The following is a 13,367-nucleotide window of genomic DNA, read 5'->3' as shown; positions in this document are numbered from 1 at the left end:
CCTGATGGAACAAAGGCTCTTAGCAGAAAGATTGCAGAATATGCTGTCTTTTGTCCTGCTTTCCTCTTCTCTTCTTCTCCCTCCTCCGCCCTCTACCTGCCCCTCCTTCTCTAGTTTAGAGCACTCCACATCAGGGCGACAAAGCATTGAATTCCTCACCAGGTTTAATCTCTGCAACATTCTGGCCCTGGAGTTATTAAGAGGAGATTGTGCAGAGCCCTGATGACGGCTAGATGGAGACTTTTCCTGGATAAAAAGTCCTTGCCTGGGATTATCTTTACTTCTTTTGCAGTAATCCCACCGCCCCTCCACTGATTTTGCCCTTCTGAGATGGAGACAAGTGCAGACACAGGGCTCTGTAGGGCCCACAGAGTGGTAGTAGCCATTAGAGGAGTGAGCTGGGGAGGGGTCCGAGAGCTCTCCTCTGGGAGGGTATGGGATGGTCTCTAACACTTCTGTTCAAAATGCAAAAGGAGGCCAAACCACGTGGTTGGCCTTGAGGTTGATGTTAACAGCGTGTTCCAGCGCACGGATGGGCAGCGCCCAAGTCCAAAATAAGCAGTTTCGCTTCTGTTCCAGACACCTTTCCGAGCTTTTTCCACCTGCTACCTCCAGTTGTGTCTGACAGAGACATGCCTTTCTTTCACGGCTCACTCTTTTCCCCCAATGACTTGATTATTTCCATGGATGTTCAAATAAGTAAAGGAAACAAGGTATGTGCAAATCAAGATTTTAAATGGCTCAGATGTGATGTGTCCTGCCGGCTGATGGGAGAGATAGGAAGTCGTTTGCTGATAAGGATTTTAGATGTGGACAGCAGAAGATCTCTTGCCTGTGAAAAGAGGCTCATGGTAGCCACGCAAAAGCATTGGCATCGAGTGCTGAGCAGATGTCTGGCGTGTGGTAAACAGGAAACAGGTGGGGGCTACTTGTGGCTGATGATGAGACTGAGAATGTGTCCCAGGAGATACTGTGACTGCAGAGACCACCATGCTTGGAACGCCCACTGGGTGAAAAGGATTTTTTCCTTTGGCAGAACATGAAGATTACCTGGGGAACTTAGAAATGTCTGGCATCCTGGGGGCCCTGGGGGGCTCAGTTGGTTAAGCATCCGATTCTTGATTTCAGCTCAGGTCATGATTGCAGGGTCCTGGGACCCAGCTCCGTGCTGGGCTCCCCGCTCAGTGTGGAGTCGGCTGGGGAATTTCTCTTTTTCTTTCCTTCTGCCACTCCCTGTGCTGACTCTCTCCATCCCCCACTCAAAAGTAAATATATACATTTTAAAAATATATAGCATCCCAAGCGTGCTTGTTTCAGGGTGGTTTTGCTTTAATGTCAGCGAACTAGAGCTGCTGGCTGGGATGAGAATGCTCGGGAGCATGAGAGGACCAGGGCAGGGAGTGAATGGTGGCTGGTTACTAGAGACTATGGTCCCACCACAGTGGGCAAGACCTCTTCTGTGTGGGTAGCAAAGAGAAGGGAAGGAAAAGATAGTTACAGGAGACATTTCAAGGAAGAAAGGGCTCGTTTCTTATTGCCTGTGTGAAGTAGAGAGGAGAAACCAAAAGCTCTGTGCCTTCAAAGCTAAGTGCCTTGGAGAATGAAACGAGGGGATGTGGAACCATGGGAAACATCTGGATGGAAAGAGGGAAACTGGGAGGAGAGCAGGCTTTGAAGGAAGAGTCCCAGGAGAAGGTGTAGAGACTTATGAAAATACCCAACAGCAAGTTTGAGAGGAGGGGGACACCTTGACCCACTAACGTGGGAGCCCCCTGCACACAGGTCATAATCAAAGCTCTAAGAATGAATGAACTCGGACTCTGGGCTGCTGCTGCTGCTGTGACTGCCTGTTCGCAGCGTGGATTTTAACTGAGGCACGGACAACATCACCGTGAGGCAGGGGGACACAGCCATCCTCAGATGAGTATGATATGAATTAAGTATAATAACTTCAGGTGGAGAATAAGCAGTTAAAAAAAAAAATCCACTGGGGGGCGGAGTCAAGATGGCAGAGAAGTAGCAGGCTGAGACTACTTCAGCTAGGCGGAGATCAGCTAGATAGCTTATCTAAAGATTGCAAACACCTGAAAATCCATGGCAGATCGAAGAGAAGAACAACAACAATTCTGGAAACAGAAAAACAACCACTTTCTGAAAGGTAGAACCGGCGGAGAAGTGAATCCAAAGCGATGGGAAGATAGACCCCGGGGGGAGGGGCCGGCCCCCAGCAAGCGGCGGAGCAACGGCGCACAAAATCAGGACTTTTAAAAGTCCGTTCAGCTGAGGGACATCGCTCCAGAGGCTAAACCGGGGCGAAGACCACGCGGGGTCAGCGTGGCCTCAGGTCCCGCAGGGTCACAGAAGGATCGGGGGTGTCTGAGTGTCGCAGAGCTTGCGGGTATTGGAACGGGAAAGCTGGCTACAGAGACAGAGCTGACAGTAAGCTCACAGCTCGGTGTTACCTTGAATCGGTCACAGGCTCGGTGAGCTCGGAGTGCGGCCGGAGGTCAGGCAGACGGGAATAACTGGGCGCTGTACTCGGAAGGGCGCACTGAGGAATGGGGCCCTGGGCTCTCGGCTCCTCCGGGCCGGGGACCAGGAGGCCGCCATTTGTATTCCCGTCCTCCGGAACTCTACGGAAAGCGCTCAGGGAACAAAAGCTCCTGAAAGCAAACCCGATCGGATTACTCACCCCGGCCCCTGTTAAGGGTGGTGCAATTCCGCCTGGGGCAAAGACACTTGAGAATCACTACAACAGGCCCCTCCCCCAGAAGATCAACAAGAACTCCAGCCGAGACCAAGTTCACCTACCAAGGAGTGCGGTTTCAATACCAAGGAGAGCAGCAGAATTCCAGAGGAGGAGAAAGCAAAGCAAAGCACGGAACTCATGGCTTTTTCCCTGTGATTTTTTTTAGTCTTGCAGTTAATTTGATTTTTTTCTTTTTCATTTTTTGGTTTATTTTCTCACCTTCTGGTAAATTTTTTTTTAACTTTTACCTTTTTCTTTTTTAACATTTCTTAACTAGTTTATCCAATATATATATATATATATATATATATATATATATATATATATTCTTTTTTTATATTTTTCTTATTTGTTTTCTTTTTTTAATTCTTTTCTTTTCTTTTTTTTTTCAGTTTTCTTTCTTCCTTTTTGAACCTCTTTTTATCCCCTTTATACCCCCTCACGATTTGGGATCTCTTCTAATTTGGTTAAAGCATATTTTCCTGGGGTTGTTGCCACCCTTTTAGCATTTTACTTGCTCTTTCATATACTCTTATCTGGACAAAATGACAAGACGGAAAAATTCAACACAAAAAAAAGAACAAGAGGCAGTACCGAAGGCTAGGGACCTAATCAATACAGACATTGGTAATATGTCAGATCTAGAATTCAGAATGACAATTCTCAAGGTTCTAGCTGGGCTCAAAAAAGGCATGGAAGATATTAGAGAAACCCTCTCGAGAGATATAAAAACCCTTTCTGGAGAAATAAAAGAACTAAAATCTAACCAAGTTGAAATAAAAAAAGCTATTAATGAAGTGCAATCAAAAATGGAGGCTCTCACTGCTAGGATAAATGGGGCAGAAGAAAGAATTAGTGATATAGAAGACCAAATGACAGAGAATAAAGAAGCTGAGCAAAAAAGGGACAAATAGCTACTGGACCACGAGGGGAGAATTCGAGAGGTAAGTGACACGATAAGATGAAACAACATTAGAATAATTGGGATTCCAGAAGAAGAAAGAGAGAGGGGAGCAGAAGGTATACTGGAGAGAATTATTGGGGAGAATTTCCCCAATATGGCAAAGGGAACGAGCATCAAAATTCAGGAGGTTCAGAGAACACCCCTCAAAATCAATAAGAATAGGCCCACACCCCGTCACCTAATAGTAAAATTTACAAGTCTCAGTGACAAAGAGAAAATCCTGAAAGCAGCCAGGGAAAAGAAGTCTGCAACATACAATGGTAAAAATATTATATTGGCAGCTGACTTATCCACAGAGACCTGGCAGGCCAGAAAGAGCTGGCATGATATTTTCAGAGCACTAAATGAGAAAAACATGCAGCCAAGAATACTATATCCAGCTAGGCTATCATTGAAAATAGAAGGAGAGATTAAAAGCTTCCAGGACAAACAAAAACTGAAAGAATTCGCAAACACCAAACCAGCTCTACAGGAAATATTAAAAGGGGTCATCTAAGCAAAGAGGGAGCCTACACGTGGTAGATCAGAAAGGAACAGAGACTATATACAGTAACAGTCACCTTACAGGCAATACAATGTCACTAAATTCATATCTCTCAATAGTTACCCTGAATGTGAATGGGCTAAATGCCCCTGTCAAAAGACACAGGGTATCAGAATGGATAAAAAAACAAAACCCATCTATATGTTGCCTCCAAGAAACTCATTTTAAGCCCGAAGACACCTCCAGACTTACAGTGAGGGGGTGGAAAAGAATTTACCATGCTAATGGACATCAGAAGAAAGCAGGAGTGTCAATCCTTATATCAGATCAATTAGATTTTAAGCCAAAGACTATAATAAGAGATGAGGAAGGACACTATATCATACTCAAAGGGTCTGTCCAACAAGAAGATTTAACAATTTTAAATATCTATGCCCCCAACGTGGGAGCAGCCAACTATATAAACCAATTAATAACAAAATCAAAGAAACACATCAACAATAATACAATAATAGTAGGGGAAATTAACACTCCCCTCACTGAAATGGACAGATCATCCAAGCAAAAGATCAGCAAGGAAATAAAGGCCTTAAATGACACACTGGACCAGATGGACATCACAGATATATTCAGAACATTTCATCCCAAAGCAACAGAATATACATTCTTCTCTAGTGCACATGGAACATTCTCCAGAATAGGTCACATCCTCGGTCCTAAATCAGGACTCAACCGGTATCAAAAGTTTGGGATCATTCCCTGCATATTTTCAGACCACAGTGCTCTAAAGCTAGAACTCAACCACAAAAGGAAGCTTGGAAAGAACCCAAATACATGGAGACTAAACAGCATCCTTCTAAAGAATGAATGGGTCAACCGGGAAATTAAAGAAGAATTGAAAAAAATCATGGAAATAAATGATAATGAAAATACAACGGTTCAAAATCTGTGGGACACAACAAAGGCAGTCCTGAGAGGAAAATATATAGCGGTACAAGCCTTTCTCAAGAAACAAGAAAGGTCTCAGGTACACAACCTAACCCTACACCTAAAGGAGCTGGAGAAAGAACAAGAAAGAAACCCTAAGCCCAGCAGGAGAAGAGAAATCATAAAGATCAGAGCAGAAATCAATGAAATAGAAACCAATAAAACAATAGAACAAATCAACGTAACTAGGAGCTTGTTCTTTGAAAGAATTAATAAGATTGATAAGCCCCTGGCCCGACTTATCAAAAAGAAAAGAAAGGACCCAAATAAATAAAATCATGAATGAAAGAGGAGAGATCACAACTAACACCAAAGAAATGCAAACTATTATAAGAACACACTATGAGCAACTCTACACCAACAAATTTGACAATCTGGAAGAAGTGGATGCATTCCTAGAAACATATAAACTACCACAACTGAACCAGGAAGAAATAGAAAGCCTGAACAGACCCATAACCAGTAAGGAGATTGAAACAGTCATTAAAAATCTCCAAACAAACAAAAGCCTAGGGCCAGATGGCTTCCCGGGGGAATTCTACCAAACATTTAAAGAAGAACTAATTCCTATTCTCCTGAACTGTTCCAAAAAATAGAAATGGAAGGAAAACTTCCAAACTCATTTTATGAGGCCAGCATCACCTTGATCCCAAAACCAGACAAGGATCCCATCAACAAAGAGAGCTATAGACCAATATCCTTGATGAACACAGATGTGAAAATACTCACCAAAATACTAGCCAATAGGATTCAACAGTACATTAAAAGGATTATTCACCATGAACAAGTGGGATTTATTCCAGGGCTGCAAGGTTGGTTCAACATCCGCAAATCAGTCAATGTGATACAACACATCAATAAAAGAAAGAACAGGAACCATATGATACTCTCAATAGATGCTGAAAAAGCATTTGACAAAGTACAGCTTCCCTTCCTGATCAAAACTCTTCAAAGTGTAGGGATAGAGGGCACATACCTCAATATCATCAAAGCCATCTATGAAAAACCCACCGCAAATATCATTCTCAATGGAGAAAAACTGAAAGCTTTTCCGCTAAGGTCAGGAACACGGCAGGGATGTCCATTATCACCACTGCTATTCAACATCGTACTAGAGGTCCTAGCCTCAGCAATCAGACAACAAAAGGAAATTAAAGGCATCCAAATCGGCAAAGAAGAAGTCAAATTATCACTCTTCGCAGATGATATGATACTATATGTGGAAAACCCAAAAGACTCCACTCCAAAACTGCTAGAACTTATACAGGAATTCAGTAAAGTGTCAGGATATAAAATCAATGCACAGAAATCAGTTGCATTTCTCTACACCAACAGCAAGACAGAAGAAAGAGATATTAAGGAGTCAATCCCATTTACAATTGCACCCAGAACCATAAGATACCTAGGAATAAACCTAACTAAAGAGGCACAGAATCTATACTCAGAAAACTATAAAGTACTCATGAAAGAAATTGAGGAAGACACAAAGAAATTGAAAAATGGTCCATGCTCCTGGATTGGAAGAATAAATATTGTGAAAATGTCTATGGTACCTAAAGCAATCTACACATTTAATGCAATTCCTATCAAAGTACCATCCATCTTTTTCAAAGAAATGGAACAAACAATTCTAAAATTTATATGGAACCAGAAAAGACCTCGAATAGCCAAAGGGATATTGAAAAAGAAAGCCAACGTTGGTGGCATCACAATTCCGGACTTCTAGCTCTATTACAAAGCTGTCATCAAGACAGCATGGTACTGGCACAAAAACAGACACATAGATCAATGGAACAGAATAGAGAGCCCAGAAATAGACCCTCAACTCTACAGTCAACTAATCTTCGACAAAGCAGGAAAGAATGTGCAATGGAAAAAAGACATCCTCTTCAATAAATGGTGTTGGGAAAATTGGACAGCCACATGCAGAAAAATGAAATTGGACCATTTCCTTACACCACACACAAAAATAGACTCAAAATGGATGAAGGACCTCAATGTGCAAAAGGAATCCATCAAAATCCTTGAGGAGAACACAGGCAGCAACCTCTTTGACCTCAGCCGCAGCAACATCTTCCTAGGAACAACGCCAAAGGCAAGGGAAGCAAAGGCAAAAATGAACTATTGGGATTTCATCAAGATCAAAAGCTTTTGCAGAGCAAAGGAAACAGTTAACAAAATCAAAAGACAACTGACAGAATGGGAGAAGATATTTGCAAACGACATATCAGATAAAGGACTAGTGTCCAGAATCTATAAAGAACTTAGCAAACTCAACACCCAAAGAACAACTAATCCAATCAAGAAATGGGCAGAGGACATGAACAGACATTTCTGCAAAGAAGACATCCAAATGGCCAGCAGACACATGAAAAAGTGCTCCATATCACTCGGCATCAGGGAAATACAAATCAAAACCACAATGAGATATCACCTCACACCAGTCAGAATGGCTAAAATCAACAAGTCAGGAAATGACAGATGCTGGAAAGGATGCGGAGAAAGGGGAACCCTCCTACACTGTTGGAGGGAATGCAAGCTGGTGCAGCCACTCTGGAAAACAGCATGGAGGTTCCTCAAAATGTTGAAAATAGAACTGCCCTATGACCCAGCAATTGCACTATTGGGTATTTACCCTAAAGATACAAACGTAGTGATCCAAAAGGGCACATGCACCCGAATGTTTATAGCAGCAATGTCCACAATAGCCAAACTATGGAATGAACCTAGATGTCCATCAACAGATGAATGGATCAAGAAGATGTGGTATATATACACAATGGAATACTATGCAGCCATCAAAAGAAATGAAATCTTGCCATTTGCAACAACATGGATGGAACTAGAGCGTATCATGCTTAGCGAAATAAGTCAAGCAGAGAAAGACAACTATCATATGATCTCCCTGATATGAGGAAGTGGTGATGCAACATGGGGGCTTAAGTGGGTAGGAGAAGAATCAATGAAACAAGATGGGATTGGTAGGGAGACAAACCATAAGTGACTCTTAATCTCAAAAAGCAAACTGAGGGTTGCTAGGGGGAGGGGGTTTGGGGGAAGGGGGTGGGATTATGGACATTGGGGACGGTATGTGCTTTGGTGAGTGCTGTGAAGTGTGTAAACCTGGTGATTCACAGACCTGTACCCCTGGGGATAAAAATATATGTTTATAAAAAATAAAAAATTATAAAAAAAGACAAGAAATGTTTTCTTCTTCAAATCAATTCAGAATGAGGCAAGGTAGAAAGAAAGATGAAAAAGAAGAAAGGAAAAAATCTTGCATTATTATTTTTCGCAGTCGAACAGAGGACCCAGGAGTTTGAAATGTGAAAGGTGCTGGATGTGTTATGAACAAACCTCCTGTATATCCGTGGACACCCTCAGCAAAATGGCACCTGCATAAACGGTCTGTCACCATTCCCTAACACCAAAAGCAGAACACAGTCTTCTCTCCCTGTGACTTTCCATGCACTAAAAGATGATGTATTTCAAACTTATGTTGGGCACCATCAAAATGAAAGTGTGTATCCTCACTCTGAGTAAGGAAAACAAGAATGAGAATGAGGTGATATTGGCAGATAATGGATTTCTTTTTAGTGCCAAATGTAAGGAGTTTAGGAAAGCACAATATTTCCTTAATCTCCATCTCTCTGGGTTTCTCTGGATTGTGGAAAGTCACCAGATAATCTGTTTCCTGGTTATTTGTTCCTTACAATTCACAATTTCTCTTAATGTTCATCTTTAATTTTATCCCCTATATAAGCCCAAACAGGGTATTTGATTTACAGGTGTGTTATTTTCCATCAGCTATAGCTTATTGCCACTCAGACTATATTGTGTAAAATGTAATAAAATGAAGACCTTGAACAAAAATGCAAATAAGCAAAAGAAAAATATATATTTACAATATACAAAATATGCATGTGTGTATCCACACACTATACAACTATATGTGTGTGTACATATGTGTATATATTTATAGCTGTAACGCATAACTTACTTGGAAGATACAGTGCAGGCACAGCGACATTTCTATAGTCCCAGATGCACAGAATTATGGGAGAAAAGATTCATTTCTAGGCACTTTTTATGGACTCGATTAATCTTGGGAAAATAGAAAACATTAAGTAAAACTGTACATAATAGTAAAGCTATGTATCTGCTATATTCTTTAAGATGCTATCCTCCGGGCCATGGTGACACCGAAGAACATGCACAGAGAGGAGCGCAGGGGCCGGAGACAGGCTCTCAGGGCTGCGCAGGCTGGGGCTGCAGGCCAGGAACCAGCACCACCGGATCGGAAGCCCCAGAGCCCGGGGTCCCGCGGGGAAATGCAGCAGGTGCGTTCATCGAAGTCAGGGAGTGCTCCTCTGATGAGGCGGTGAATGCGGGGGTTTTCATGGCATGGAGTTTAGAGGGAGGCCACCAGAGCAGGGATGTATGGGGCAGGGCACACCTGCAGGGATGACGCCGAGCTGGAAGGAGGGCGGGGTGGGGGCTGGCAGGCTGCCCCCAAGACACGGGAGGACGTTTAGGACAGGGGCTGACCAGGGAACAAGCCCGAAAGCCGGGTCAGGACGCCACACTGTGAGGGGCCCTGAGTGTCCGAGCCAGGAAGGGTGATGCAGTGCCCAGGCAAGGGGCACCCAGGGAGGCTTCAGGGTGCAGACCAGCACCTGCTCCAGTGGGACGACACCGCAGGGCCCAGAGTGGGGGAGGGGAGTGGGGCTGCTGCGAACCTGGGCTGGGAATCTGTCTCTACAGACTGTATCTGAAATGGAGCTAATTAGTGATCAGGACTGAGTCAAACGGAGTGAGACCAGTTCTTGGAAGGTTGCAAGGTGGTTTGTCTCCTGGTGCCTAGCCTGGCTTTCATTGTTGTCGGGTTTCCCTCTTCTTCCAACCACCAGCCCTGAAGTCAGGTTTTAAAATTGAATTCATTTGATTTTGGGCCCTAACCCCTTACCCAGAGGGGAAAAATGCTGTCAATGATATCTTGTATATCCACCCAGTAATATCCATTTCAGGGATGTATTGTTATTATTATTTATTGTTATTAACTTGCTTTTAAAAAAACCTGTCTCACAAGTGCATTCTATGTGATCCATGTTATTCCATAAAATGAAGGTAGCATGTTTTATCTCTGTGCTCACCAGCGGCAGAGAACCGGACTGTGACTGTGAGGATGTGACACTGTCCTCACAGGCGTATTCTGTGTTGCTCACGTGCCCCTGTGGGATTCGTTCCCAGGAGTGGAGTTTCTACTCTGTGTAGACGGTGCACTGAGGGGATTTAAGGTGATCCTCCTTCTGAACTGTCATCTTCAGAGCTATGCAGCAGGTGTTTGGGACATTTTTATTTAATGTTATGCAAATCGCCTTCCAGGGGCTCCTGCCTAAATCCCCTGGACCATGGCAAGCCAGTTTATGTGGGTCAGGCAGCCAGACCCCCTGGGTTCCAGTTCTATGACCTCACAACTAGCCATGTCATGTGAGGACAGTGAACTGAGATGCCTCATGCCTCAGTTTCCCCACTTGTGAATGTGAGGATGTGTTGAATTATCACATGTAAAGCACGTGAGGCAGTTAGAGTCCTGGATGTCCTGAGCACCCAGCATGGGTTAACTCTTCTGGTGGATTTAATGACCATCTTTAAATGTATTCTGTTTTTAAACTGCATCTTATGCTGAATGATACACAGGGATATCATAGATCTGATGTGCTAGCTACAGGTCACACTAAGACATGGGAAATAGATAATTATAAAATTTAAAAAAAAAAGGGTTCAGACTCCGCCACAATTTGGAAAGTTCTAGCCTGAGCAAGATCATTCCTCAGAATGCCTTGAGCTCCTTAAATCAGAGAGGGTCCATGGTGCCACATGGGTGTTACGAGACTCATCTCTCCAAGTGGGAGTGAAGTTGGGCATTTCTCGTATGTTCACGAGTCATTTTATTTTCTTTTTGTAAACTGACCATTATCTTTTTTGCCTGATTTTATATGAAGTTTTGGTCTTTATCCATTGGTTTGTAAAAGGGTTTTATAAATGGAAGAGATTAGTTCTTTGTCAGGTGTACTAACAATTTGTTCCTATTCATGTCTGAAGTATTTCTGAGGGCTCCCCCCACCCCCATTCCGTACCTTTCAGTTGAGCTAAGTTATCAGTCTTTTCTTCCCTGGCACCTGGGTTTGGGCCTTGCTGACACCCTTGATCTTACCCACAAGGCTGAGAAGCGATTGGGTCCTGCTTAGAAAGCCACAGCTGGCCACCTGTGCTTTTTATCCACAAACATTCTCCCCTGGTTTTGTCCTGTCCTTTCTCTGGGTCTCTTTTAGTGTAAATCTTCATTCCATCCCACAACTACTTCAATGTATGGTGTGAAGGATGGACCTTGTGTGACGTGTGGACCTCCAGATGGCTATTTGGGCCAGCATCACTTACTGAGTAACTCCGTTTTCCTCACTGAATTGAATCGCCACGTTCACTGGCCGCATGTGCTACACTCTGGGGTAAGTCTGTGTGTTTACTGCCGGGCCCTCCGATCGCTCGTCATGAACACCTGTCCTGACACGCTAATCTCTGAGAGCCCGAGTCGGGCTCTGTCATGTACTTCTCTATGCCTGTAGAGCTAACACTTGTTACTCTTTTCACTAAGTACTCTTTTCACTAAGTGTACTCTTTTCACTCAATGACTCTTGAATGTAACATTTCAAATTGAAACATGGCATTATCAAAAAAAATAAATAAAAGGAATGATCTTATTTTACTTAGCATTTTACTTTAAGAAGCACTAATGTCTTTATAATATCAAGTCCTGGTACACAACCCAGGGATTGTTTCTGTCTCCTGTCATGTCCTTCAGTGCTGTTCTGAATATTTATTCATAGAAATCTTGAAACATTTCTTGTTAATTTTTTATTTCAGATTCCATTAAAATTGGAGACAATTTTTCCTTATTTTACATATGTGGGGAGAACCATTGGCTTTTGAAATTAATTTCAGAGGGAGAAACTTTACTGAATTTTCTTACTATTTACTGTTTTTTGGGATCTTGTCTTATTTTCAAGAAACAGACACTGATAATTTTGATTTATTTCTAATGTTTATGCTTCTTGCTTTATACCTCTTCTTGCTGAATATGCTAAGAAAGGTAAGAATAGAAACCTGGGAGGGAGGAGTGAAATATTAAATACAGGTTTAAAAAGGAAGCTATTGCCACCAAAATAAATGTCATCTCTGGGAGCAAGTTATGAGAGAAGTCAGAAATAGAAGTCTGGGAGCTTAAAGAGACATGAAGGAATGAAGAAAAAGCTTATAAAACATTATATTGCTGTTATTATATGACAGAAGTTTTAAATCATTTTATCATCCCTGAATGATGAACCAAATCCAGTCTCTCTCTCTTTTTTTAATTTAAAATCAATTAATTGGGATGCCTGAGTGGCTCAATTGTTAAGCGTCTGCCTTTGGCTCAGGTCATTATCCAGGGTCCTGGGATCCAGCCCTGCACCCAGGCTCCCTGCTCAGTGGGAAGCCTGCTTCTCCCTCTCCCACTACCCATGCTTCGGTTCCCTCTCTCCCTCTGCTTCAGTTCCCTCTCTCAAATAAATAAATAAAATCTTTAAAAAAATTTTAATATAAAAAAATCAAGTAGTTAACACATAGTGTATTCTTATGTATTTATGTATTATGTATGTATTATGTATATTATGTATTATCCTGTAGTTTCAGGATAGAATTTGGTGACTCATCTGTTGTGTACAACACCCAGTGATCATCACATCCGTGCCCCCCCTTAATGCCCATCACCCCGTGACCCCATCTCCCCGCCCACCTCCCTTCAGCAGCCCTCAGTTTGTTTCCTGGAGTTAAGAGTCTCTTATGGTTTGTCTCCCTCTCTATTTTTATCTTACCTTATTTTTTCTTCTTTTACCCTAAGCTCATCTGTTTTGTTTCTTAAATTCCACATATTAAGGAGATCATATGATAATAGTTCTTCTCTTGTTGACTTATTTCACTCAGTATAACGCCCTCCAGTTCCATCCACGTCGTTGCAAATCACATCAGGTCTTTCGATGTGCATATATATTCATTCGAGGATATCAAACACAGCTTCACATTTACTTCTACTTTTTTTCTCTGTAAACTCCTAACTAATTTGCTTTTTCAAGACTCATAGATTT

Source organism: Mustela putorius, unplaced genomic scaffold (genome assembly GCF_011764305.1).
Source record: "Mustela putorius furo isolate JIRA1106 unplaced genomic scaffold, ASM1176430v1.1 tig00537291_pilon_pilon_pilon, whole genome shotgun sequence".
NCBI classification, from domain to species: domain Eukaryota; kingdom Metazoa; phylum Chordata; class Mammalia; order Carnivora; family Mustelidae; genus Mustela; species Mustela putorius.
The sequence above is the reverse complement of the archived record's forward strand: the minus strand, read 5'-3'. Positions refer to the sequence as shown.